This window comes from Nannospalax galili, unplaced genomic scaffold, assembly GCF_000622305.1.
Source record: "Nannospalax galili isolate Female #2095 unplaced genomic scaffold, S.galili_v1.0 scaffold1109, whole genome shotgun sequence".
In the NCBI taxonomy this organism is placed as follows: Eukaryota; Metazoa; Chordata; class Mammalia; order Rodentia; family Spalacidae; genus Nannospalax; species Nannospalax galili.
The window spans coordinates 160,505-172,211 of NW_008359787.1; positions in this window are offsets into that span (position 1 = coordinate 160,505).

An 11,707-nucleotide genomic window follows, 5' to 3' on the forward strand; every position below is an offset into this window, starting at 1 on the left:
GTCCTTCTGACTTACGTCAGTAACTTCAGTGTTTTCTTGAGATATGGCTCACACCCTGTGGTCACTTATCACCAACACACAGACACTCAACTCACATAGGTTCTGTTTGGTTGCTGGGTTACAACTTAGCTTCTTATCTACTTAACTATTTCACACAGTGTCACAGCAATGTTCAGTTTGGTTTCAGAGTTTACAGAGTTAATATTCATCTTTAATTTCTGATTTCTAAATTCCTAATAAATTCCTAATACATTCCAGTACATTCTACTTAAAAAAAAACTTTAGAATCTCAAAGTAAAAAGAAATCACTGATGCCAGGAACAAGGAATTATCATTTATCATCGCATTCCTTTCGGTTAATGGGAGGAAATGAGAGTAACTACTAGTTAAAACAGGATAGGCAGGACCTTTGGCTGTTAACTTTCCAAGCCACGGGTTCATTGTCTGTTAAAATGATAAATTTACCTACTGGGTTGTTTTTAATGACTAAATGTAAGTACAGTATCAATGCCTGGCACCAAAAGGTCAAAAAATGTAATTATGCTAGCTGCTATTGGAATATGGGAATGATAACTTATATTGATCATGTATCCAGCAACCTTGCTGTAGTCTATCATAGGTTCTAGTATTTTTAGTTTCTTAGACTCTCTGTTTAAAACTATATAGCCTAGGAAATAACTATTTCCCTTTCATTCTTTAATTATTGCTCTTGATTATTGCCTAAACTCTCCAGTAAAATGTAAAATACAACTAATGGCCTTACCTGTCCCTAACAGAAAGCATAAGAAAATTTAAAAATTATCTAATACTTGTAGTTTGCTAAGAATATTGGATACTGAAACTTAACAACCCCTAATCATTTAATGAAAGGACACTCCTTATTTCCCATATGTTAAATCAGTGAAAAATTAGTTTTAACATCCTTGTATTCCTGGGATAAATCAGCTAGCCGATGATGATTCAGATTGTTTTCAGATAGACCACATTTGGTTTGTGGTTATGTAGGACATTTGCATCTGTAGTTTTCCTTTCTTTATTCTTGAGACCAAGATTATACTGTTTGTGGTTTTTAAAGGTGGTTCCTATCTTTTCTCTGACAAAGATTTGATAAGCCTGTAAACTTTATTGACCTTTTCCTTATGAATAGATTTATGACCACTGGCCAAATTACTTTAGTGGCTATAGTTATTCATATTTTGTATTATTCTAGAATCAATATATTTTTATTGAAAATTATTTTACCTAGATCTTCCAATTCTGGGTGGTGGTATAGGCCTTTAACCCCAGCACTCAAAAGGCAGAGAGGCATACAGACGTCAGTGAATTTTGAGGCCAGCTTCATCTACATAGGGAGTTCTAGGCCAGCCAGGGCTACATGGTAAGACCCCATTTAAAAAATGAACAAAGCCAAAATGAAAATACAAAACCCCTAAATCGTTAACTTTGTTGGCATGAGTTGATTTATTCAAGTTAAATTTCTTCTTTAGCTTGTCTTTTCCATTCTTAACATTGCTTATGTGTCTCTTGGTTCTTATCACTACTAGTTAAAAGAATCAGCTTTTGGTTTTCTTGCCTTTTTTTTTTATTATGTCTTTGTTTTTTGTTTCATATATTATTTATTGCTTCCTTTTTTTTTTCTGTACTGGGGAATGAACCTAGGCTCTCTCCCATGCTCAGCTATAGCCCCAATCATGTCTTATCAAGTCTCAAGTTAAATATCTTCATTAATAATTTCAATTTTTGTTTTATGATTCATACATCTGAAGCCATAAATTTCCTTGTAGATACCATTTTTCAAACAGCTGAGATAAAAGAGTGAGCAATGAAGATTAAAAATATCTTTATTAGTCATAACATTGAAAAAAGAAATGGCTGATTATCTATTGGTTTGTAATTATTGAACCCTAGATTTAAGCTGCCCTACCTACTTAGTCATAGTGTAACTAATGCAACATCCAGGCCTCCTCCTGTAAAACTTCTCTTAAGGAGGAAGAAACCAGAATGTATGTAGACTCCCAAGACAAGGAAAAAGATGCCACAGCAAAAGTTCAGATAGTGAAAACCATGATTTAAGAAAAAATAACAAAGTCAAATGGATGCTTTAGGAGGGCAGATTGGCACTGTCATAGGGGAGACAATGAAAGTAGAGACCAGAGAGCAAATGGAAGCACTAATCAAAGTGAAAAAGAGATTCTAGATCATGAGAATCTTGGGTTTGTGTGCCAACTAGCAATATGTCAGATTTTGCTGACATAATTGCTCATCTTCCATAAACACACATAAATTTTATCCAAAGGGTTTGGGGTATTTTTCTTAAAGTTAATATTGTATATCAGAAATGAGATACTCAAGAGTTGGAAGGTAATTAGGAGCTACCATAGTGGCAGCTCAGGTTTCAGAATCACAGGTGCTAAGAGTGGTTTTGACACCCACATGACAATAGGAGTTTGGAACTTCAGCTCTGGTTAAAGTAGGGAAATGAAATTGAAACCCACCTTAATAGCCAACTACACATACCGTCTGGTAAAGCCAAAAAGTTGGGAGAGATGTTCAAGGACATTGGTGGCATACACCTGGAATCCCAGCATTTAGCAAGACAGAATTGCCACAATTTTGAGATCAGCCTGGTGTACAAAGAGTTCCAAGCCAGCCAGGGCTACCTAGATTGTCTAAAACAAAATAACCAGGCCTGTGCCACAACATTGTGTAGATCATATTTATATTACGTATGTGGTATGGGAACTGCCAAATTAAAATATGAAATCTGTGCTAAGATCAATGAATTTCTCTGTGTTCCAACAAAAATGAACAGAAAGTATCTGGGTTATTTCTATGATCTGGGGTACAAAATTCTAGATGCAGGGGTACTGGTGTTCCTGGACACACATGGAGATGGGTCACTTAGAGCTACTGGGTGCAGCTTTTCCATCTGCTGCTTCCACACAGCTGTGCCATCCAAATGGAAAATTCCTGATCATCCTGGGTGGTGCTTCCACTAGCTCACAGCCTCCACACACTGGCCACTGGTCCTGCTGCTTGATCCTTCCCCACTTGACCACTTAAAGGTGTTTTCCCTTGAGCCAAGTCCTTCTTCCTCCTCTACCCCATCAAAGTTCATGAAATTCTATCACCTGCTGAGGAGCTATTGGCAACTGATGACTGCTGGGGGTAGTGGATGTGTTTTCTTCAGAGATGCGCTCCAGAGAGACTACCCATGCTTCAGTATATTGTTCTACACCCATGAACACTAAGTGGACTAGTGGGTTTCAAAAGGAGCACATTAAGTTGGGAAGAAATAATGATGGGGATAGGGGAGCTTATTGGAGGGGATCAAAAGGGAGGTGGATTTGATCAAGATGCATGTTTGAAGTTCTCAAACATTAAAAAACCAAAAAGGGGGGGGGAAATGAGGCCCTTTTTGGGTGTAAAATTATGCCTCCCCAAGTAACTATTTTTATTTATTTTTAAATATTTTATTATTTTTATGTGTAAGAGTGTATTGCCTGCATGTATGTGAGCGTACCCGTGTTGCAGGTCAGAAGAGGGCATCAGATTCCCCTGGAACTGCAGTTAAGGATGGTTTGTAGCTGCCATGTGGGTGCTGGGACTCAAACCCAGGTTCTCTGCAAGAGCAGTCAGTGCTCTTAACCACTGAGCCATCTCTCCAGCCTCCCCCAAGTAACTATGTTATAGAATTGCTTGAAATAATATCTACACACTATAATACAAGTTTACAAACACCTGAGTAAATTTTGTGAATTCCCAGCTTGTATATATATGAACAAAAATCGCATGTATACCAAATTTTTTTTGCCTGCATGTATGTAACTGGACTTGTGTCCTGCAAGCACAAAGGACAGAAGAGGGCATCAGATCTACTGGAACTGGAGTTAGGGACAGTTGTTAGCCTCCATGTGAGAGCTGGAATCAAAACTGGGTCTTCTGCACAGCCCCCTACACATCTTATTTTAAATTCACTATTCAACTTCTGTCAGCATACTAACTCCTATATCCCTTTCAGAAACCAACCAACCAACCAAGCAACCAACCGTTGCCCTAACCTCCCCTAAACAAGAGTTAAACAAGAGCTCCCTGAGAGTTAAACAAGAGCTGGAATTGGTGCACACCTCTAGTCCTAGCACTTGGGAGGCAGAGGCAAGTGAATCTCTGGGATATCAAGACCAGCCCAGTCTACATAGCGAGTTCCAGGTCACCTGGGGCCACAGGGAGATCCTTTCCCAAAACAAAAAGGAAAAAAAAGGAACTTTAGATAAATTTTTAAATGGTCTTACCCAACAAGATTCTACAATTCTACACAAGTAATTTAAGACTAAAAATTTTAAGTATATTTTTGTCATGCATTTTCCAACATTAGTCTTGATAGTTAACAAAAGTTAGGAAGTCTGCATTATGACTTTTTTTCTTGTAACTCACCTCTAACAACAGTTTAATGTAATACTGAGTTTGGCTCAGTCTAGGATACTAAGTATCTTTCTTCCTTTTGTTCTGACTATATATCATTTAGGATTAATAGGACTGCAGTTTAGCAATTTAGTGGTTAAATTCCTATTTGCTCTTTACCCATGCCATTCGGAATTTTAAAGATTTGTTTCCTCTAAGCATGGCTCTATACAAATTAAAATTTTGTAGTCGTAGCTTAGTTAATCTTTATATGGGAAACTTCCTAATATCTGATTGTTTTAGGAATTTCGATTTTGTTTCTATAATTTTGATTTCAATTTTGTTTCTATAATTTTGTTAGACTGACAATGTTGTGCCCGGTTTGATTTTGTTTCTATAATTTTGTTAGACTGACAATGCTGTGCCCAGTTCGATTTTGTTTCTATAATTTTGTTAGACGGACAATGTTGTGCCCAGTTCATGAGACCCCAAAGACCACCAAGGAGCCAACCAATGTAAACACACAAGGGTTTTTTTATTGTTGCAAGCTTAAGCTTGGGCCCACTCTGTCACCAACCCAGCGGATCTCAGATGTGAGACACCTTGCTTTGGGAGACAGAGGTCTTTTATAGGTTTATTTCAGCAAGTTCAGCAAGTAGGGGGTTTCCAGCCTGGCAAGCATCTGATTGTTCAACCTAACTAACGGAATAGTGCCCTTTAAACTGACTGGTTGCAGCCCAGCGCCAAACCATAAACTGCTGCCTTCAGGAAATCTGGAGACATCTGGACTTTTAGTACTTTCCTGTCCCTGGTTAATTGACTGTTTGCGGGGGAGTTGTTCTCATTCTGCTCCAAGTATACTTTTTTTGTGGTTTTTCCTGGAACAGGGTTCAGGGCTGGGTCAGTCCCATACAAATGGAGGTTTTATTCAAGATGGAGTCACTCAGGTCTCTCATTCCCCCCTCTGACTAGTACCTTGGGGGCCCAATCATGGGTTCTCCCTCATCTCATGTTCTTCATCACCCAGACTCTGGAGGAACTTGTATTTTGGAGTTCCAGGCTCTGGGCAAACATAGAACTGGCCTGGTTTTCTGTATGGGCCTGGAGAGTTAGAGCATAAGGATGTGCACCTCCCTTAGGATTGAAATCAAAGAAAGCATCTAAACAGGAGTGCAGAGTTGGGAACCAAGTAGCTGGAGGTGCTACTTGAAAGATCTGAAACAAAATATTGCCTCCTATCACATCTTGAAGGACCTAAGTCAGATTCATAGGTTGATGCAGGCTTCCTGGAGCAGGAGCGGCTATCATGGGGAACAGAGTATATGCAGTCAACAGTTTGAAAATCAGGTGAGCTTGAGCGGATTGTTGGGGTCCTTTAAAACTCTCCATCCTGAAGCTGAAGATGCGCAGTCCTCTACAGCGAATGGGTCAGCTGGATGTACATGTGTATGGTGGATCCACGATGCTACACCATCCACTTTGAGGGCTGTGGGGGTGGTCAGTAGGATAACATGGGGCCCCTTCCACCGTGGCTCTAAGGATCATTGCCGATGCCTCTTAACATAGACCCAGTCACTGGGTCAGTATTGATGCGGTTCTGGAGGGGGTCCTGTCTCATAAAGAGCATGTAGTTTAGGCCATACATGTTTATCAGACCATTGGATTCCCCTGAGGTCATCCAACAGGTCCCGATCTTCAAATTCAGTAATCTTCTCTGCCTGGAGCTTAGCAATAATGGGAGGGAGCACTCCAAACATGATCTCAAAGGGGGTTAATCCCATCTGGTAAGGGGAGTTATGCACTCAATAGAGTGTGAACAGAAGGAGAGTCACCCAGTCACCGCCAGTCTCTAAGGTCAATTTAGTTAAGGTCTCTTTCAGAGTTCTATTCATTCTACCTGTCTTGAACTCTGAGGTCTTTAAGCACAATGTAGTTTCCAATCAATCCCCAGAATTGTGGCCAGACTCTGACTTACCTTGGACACAAAAGCCAGTCCATTATCTGACCCTATCATCTGTGGAAAGCCGTACCTGGGGAGGATATCTTTCACAGTTTCTTTCCCACCATTTGAGCCGTTTCATGTTTAGTATGGAAGGCTTCAATCCATCCTGAAAAAGTATCTACAAAGACTAGCAAATAACGGTATCTGTACCTGCCAGGTTTTACCTCAGTGAAATCCATTTCCCAACAGGCTCCAGGTTTTCTTCCTCGAAGTCTGATTCCTGGGTTTCTAATATTTGGCACCGCATTAGCGAGTTGGCAAGCTTTACAGCCATTGACAATGTCTTTAATCTTTAAATCGGTGTCCTTGATTTTTACTTCAGCATGTTGAATTAAGTCCTCATCCTCTTGATGCCCATGTGGGAAACGGTGTATTTTTGCCAACATTTGTTTTCCTATTTTTCTGGATCGGCTTCGCTCCTGCTGACCTCCACCATCCTTCCAGGCATTGGGTCCTCGGCAGTCCCTTTGTCCATTTCAGGTCCTCCCCAGTGTATTTGGGCTTTTCGGGGAGGTTTGGGTCACCTGGGTCAATTAGTGTGGTGACCAAGGTTGAGTTAATTTGGAGGGCAGCTTGTTTAGCCACCTGATCCGCTTGATTGTTTCCTTGGGAAATCGGATCGTCCCCTTTGATGACCTGGGCAGTGGATAAATGCCAATTTCTTTGGCAGCCAGAGAGCCTTTAACAATGTTAGGATTTTTTTTTATTATTTTTGACAGTCTTTCTCTCTGCTGTTAATAAGCCCCATTCCCGATATATTGCCCCATGAACGTGTGCAGTGGAAAAGGCTTATCAGCTGTCCGCATACATTAAGCTTTTTGTCCTTTTCTAATATCAATGCCTTAGGGCAATAAGTTTAGCCTTTTGGGCCAAAGTGCCAGTGGGCAGAGGCACTGCGCAAATGATGCCGGTTAATGATACTACAGCCGCCCCTGCATATCTCTTGCTGTCCTGGACAAAGCTACTCCTGTCAGTGAACCAGGTTACTTCAGCATCAGATAACGGGGTATCTCTCAAATCTGATTGGGTACCATAGACATGGGCCAGGATTCTGGTACAATCATGCAGGGGGGCATCCAAGTCTGGGTCCAGCAAGAGTGTGGCTGGATTCAGGACAACTGGTACCTGAAAGGTCATTCTAGCAGGATTAAGAAGTAATGCCTGATAATGAGTTACATGGGCGTTGCTTAGCCATCTGTCTGGGGGCTGCTTTAAAACTCAGTTGCATGTGGTGTGGTGATGGTCAAGTTCTGGCCCAAAGTCAGTGTGCCAGCATCTTTTATCAGTAGTGCTACGGCAGCAATAATGTGAAGACATGGGGGCCAGCCTGCAGCCACTGGGTCCAGCTTTTTAGACAAATAATCTACAGGATGGTGCCATGGACTGATCAGTTGGGTCAAAACTCCCTTGGCTACACCCTTGTTTTCATCCACAAACAAGTGGAATGGTTTAGTCACATCAGGTAGCCCGAGGGCAGGGGCAGACAGTAGGGCCAGTTTTAATGTCTCAAATGATTGTTGGTGAGCTTCTGTCCAGGAAAATTCTCTTGGCCTTTCCTTAGTGGCCTCATATAGGGGCTTAGCAATCTCAGCAAAACCCAATATCCATAACCTGCAGAACACAGTGGACCCTAGGAACTCTCGTACTTGGCGTGGGCTCCTCAGGGTAGGGATCCTGAGGACAGTTTCTTTTCCAGCATCAGAGTGCCTGAGCTTTCCTTATTTGAGCATATCGCCCAAGTATTGGACTTGTTGTTTGCATAGTTGGGCCTTTTCAGCAGAGGCCTGATAGCCCAGGCTTCCCAACGTCTGCAACAGGCGTTCTGTGCCGTCCATGCAAACCTCTTGGCTGTCTGCCGCCACAAGTAGGTCATCCACATACTGCGAGACTCCTTTCCCCGACACTGTCTCAGACACCTCCTCCAGTCCTCTGGATCTGCAGTGGCAGCCAGCAGGATCCTTGCCAGGTCCTTCTTCTGCCTCCTTTCTGCCGTTATCTGTTTTTCTTCTGCACTATCCATATTATTGTACACTTTCTCGGCCACAGTTACTAAATCCCTTAAGCTCTTCTCACCCAGTCTCTCCATTCTTTGGAGCTTTTTCTTTACATCCGGAGCCGACTGGTTAACGAAAGCCATGGCCACTGCTGCTATATTATCTTTGGTCTCTGGTTCTAATGGAGTGTACCTGTGGAAGGCATCTGTAATTCGCTCCAAGAATGCAGCTGGGCTTTCATTTAGTTCCTAATACTGTATACCCTTGCCAAATTAGTTGGCCTATGAGCAACCGCTTTGAGACCTGCCAACAGAGCCTGGCGGTAAACCAGAAGCCTCCCCTTACCTTCTGCAGTATTATAATCCCAATCAGGCCGGGTCAGTGGATAGGCAGCATCAATCAGTGTTGGGTCAGTAGTAGGGACACCAGTATTGCCACGAATTAATTTCCTGGTTTCTGTTTGGATACATTCCCTTTCCTCTGTGGTAAACAGGACCTGTAATAATTGATGACAATCATCCCAAGTGGGTTGGTGTGTGAATAAGACAGTTTCTAATAAATTAATAAGCTCCTTAGGATTTTCAGAAAAGGGAGCATTCTGGGTTCTCCAGTTGTAAAGGTCACTAGTGGCAAATGGCCAATAGTGATGGGGCTGGTTGCCAGCCTCATCCGCGGGGCTGGCGACTCTGAGGGGTAGGGGTAGAACAGTAGGGTCTGGACCCTCCTGTGTTGCTGCCTTTCTACTACTAGTCCCCTGAGCCGGTCCCCCCGTGCCTGTGAAGAATCTGGTACTGGGGTGCTGGTTCCAGAGGGGATACCTCCTGTGGAGGAGGTGGGTAAGGAGGGGGAGGAAAAATGAGATCTTCTTCTGTGCTGCCCTGTAAGACAGAGTACAGCGACGGTACTAATAGTTTGGTTTCAGGCTTAGGTGTTTTCTGGGTTGTCAGTTTCCATTCTGCAGCCATCAGCACCTCAGTTTTCTGTAAAGGAAGAAAAGACCTGACCCAAGGAGGGGGGTTATTAACTAAATTTCCCCAGACCACTATGTATGATATTTGATCTGAGTGTCCTACACACAGTCGAATAATTTTCTCAACCACGTTAATGACAGCAGGATCAAAGGTCCCCTCTGAGGGCCATCCCACATTGAAAGTAAGCCATTCAGACCTGCGAAAAGTAGTTTATCCTTCCTGACAACAACAGAGAGGTTATGGGCTCAAGTCTTAACCTCTCCAAAATATGCAAGAACCAGGTCCAGGGGTGTAGAGGGAGTCTGTCCCATTGCATCTGTCCGAGTCACAGAGAAATAGACAACCAAAGACAAAACAGAGAGCCAGAAAGACACGCAGAAGGCCAAGTAGCAAATTCCCCGGCTCATGTGGAAGAAAACTGAACGTAGGACAGCGGTGAACTGCCGCACCATGGGAGCGACCCGCCTTGTTTTCACAGAAATCAACAGAGTCTGGGGCCCTTCGTCCTTTCTGCTGGGGTCTGGAACATCTTCCAGACTTCTGTGGTCACGGTCATCCAGCACATCTGCTCAACTGCTCCTGACCATACTGTTCATAAGTTTGCCTTGAGGCTCAAAACAAAAGCTGGGATAGACACAGACAGGCACAACTAGATGCAAACAGACACTGGCCAGCCAGGAACCCTTCGGTTGGGGGGGGGGCGGGTTTTCCTGGGGATCCCGGACGAGCCCCCAAGATGTTGTGCCCAGTTCATGAGACCCCAAAGACCACCAAGGAGCCAACCAATGTAAACACACAAGGGTTTTTTTATTGTTGCAAGCTTAAGCTTGGGCCCACTCTGTCACCGACCCAGTGGATCTCAGATGTGAGACCCCTTGCTTTGGGAGACAGAGGTTTTTATAGGTTTATTTCAGCAAGTTCAGAGAGTAAGGGGTTTCCAGCCTGGCAAGCATCTGATTGTTCAACCTAACTAAAGGAATGTTGCCCTTTAACATGACTGGTTGAAGCCCAGTGCCAAACCATAACCTGCTACCTTCAGGAAATCTGAAGAGACATCTGGACTTTTAGTACTTTCCTGTCCCTGGTTAATTGACCATTGGCAGGAGAGTTGTTCTCTATCTGTTCCAAGTATACTTTTTTGTGGTTTTTCCTGGAACAGGGTTCAGGGCTGGGTCAGTCCCATACAAAACAGAGGTTTTATTCCAGATAGAGTCACTCAGGTCTCTCAACAAGTATAAGAAATCATATCCAGAGTTTCCAAGGCTTTTTTTTGCCCCCTGAGTAATATCACCATTGAAATGTGTTTGACCAAGGACCTGGAAATTTTTCTACTCCATTCTGTCAACTTGCAGCCTCACAAAATTTCTCTAGTTTATCCCTACTAGCTTAACATTCTTTAACCCATCAAAGTTTTAAAATCTTGGGGACTGCAAATTACTTTTCTCCACATCTTTTGAAAAATGAGAATCTTCTACAAAACCTTGGAAACACTGCTTCTATTTGTTTGTTTTGAGGCAGAATCTATGTAGTTCAGGTTGGTTTGCATCTGGATCCTCCTGCCTCAGCCTCAGTCTCATCCAGTGCTAGGATTATAGTCATGCTCTACCATGTCCAATGATAGAGGAACAATTTTTTGTTGATTGGCTGTAAGTCAGTTCCACTTCAACAAAAATGTTACTATGCTTTATTAGCTAAAGTGAGTGTCAAGGGAAAGCCAAGGCTCATTACAATAGTTCTGAACTTGCTTTATTATCAATACAGAATACAAAAAACAATTTTCAAGGAACAGTTCCTGCTCCAAGATATCATACTTATGAGACTAAAGATTAGCAGATACCCCATTCTGTATCTTTAATTTTCCAATAGTTTTATAGTGTCATTTAAGTCATTACCAGATTTTTAATGATCATATAATCCATGCTTATCAAAAGCTGTATGATACTGTAAGTACTACCCACAGTAATACTTTAACAGAGATGTTTCAGAATTCCTAAAGAAATAATGATGTCAAGTCTTGATAAACTCAAGAAATATTTCTTATATGATTTTTGAGATGGGATGACAAGTATATTAAAGAGCAAATTTGAAGAAACTTTCATTTTTAAATTTTGCATTATATAATTTTCATCACAAATGCAAGAATTTTAAAATAGAAACAACATATACAACGTATAATAAGATGTCACATTAAATGATTCTGGGTCTAAGTGGGAAGAAAACCCATTTTTCCTGACTTATAAAACCAAAGTCCTTGAAAAAGCATTTTCTTTATTACAGAATTAGCACCTTCAGAAATACTGACAGTAATAACACACTATCAAAATATGTACAAACGGCAG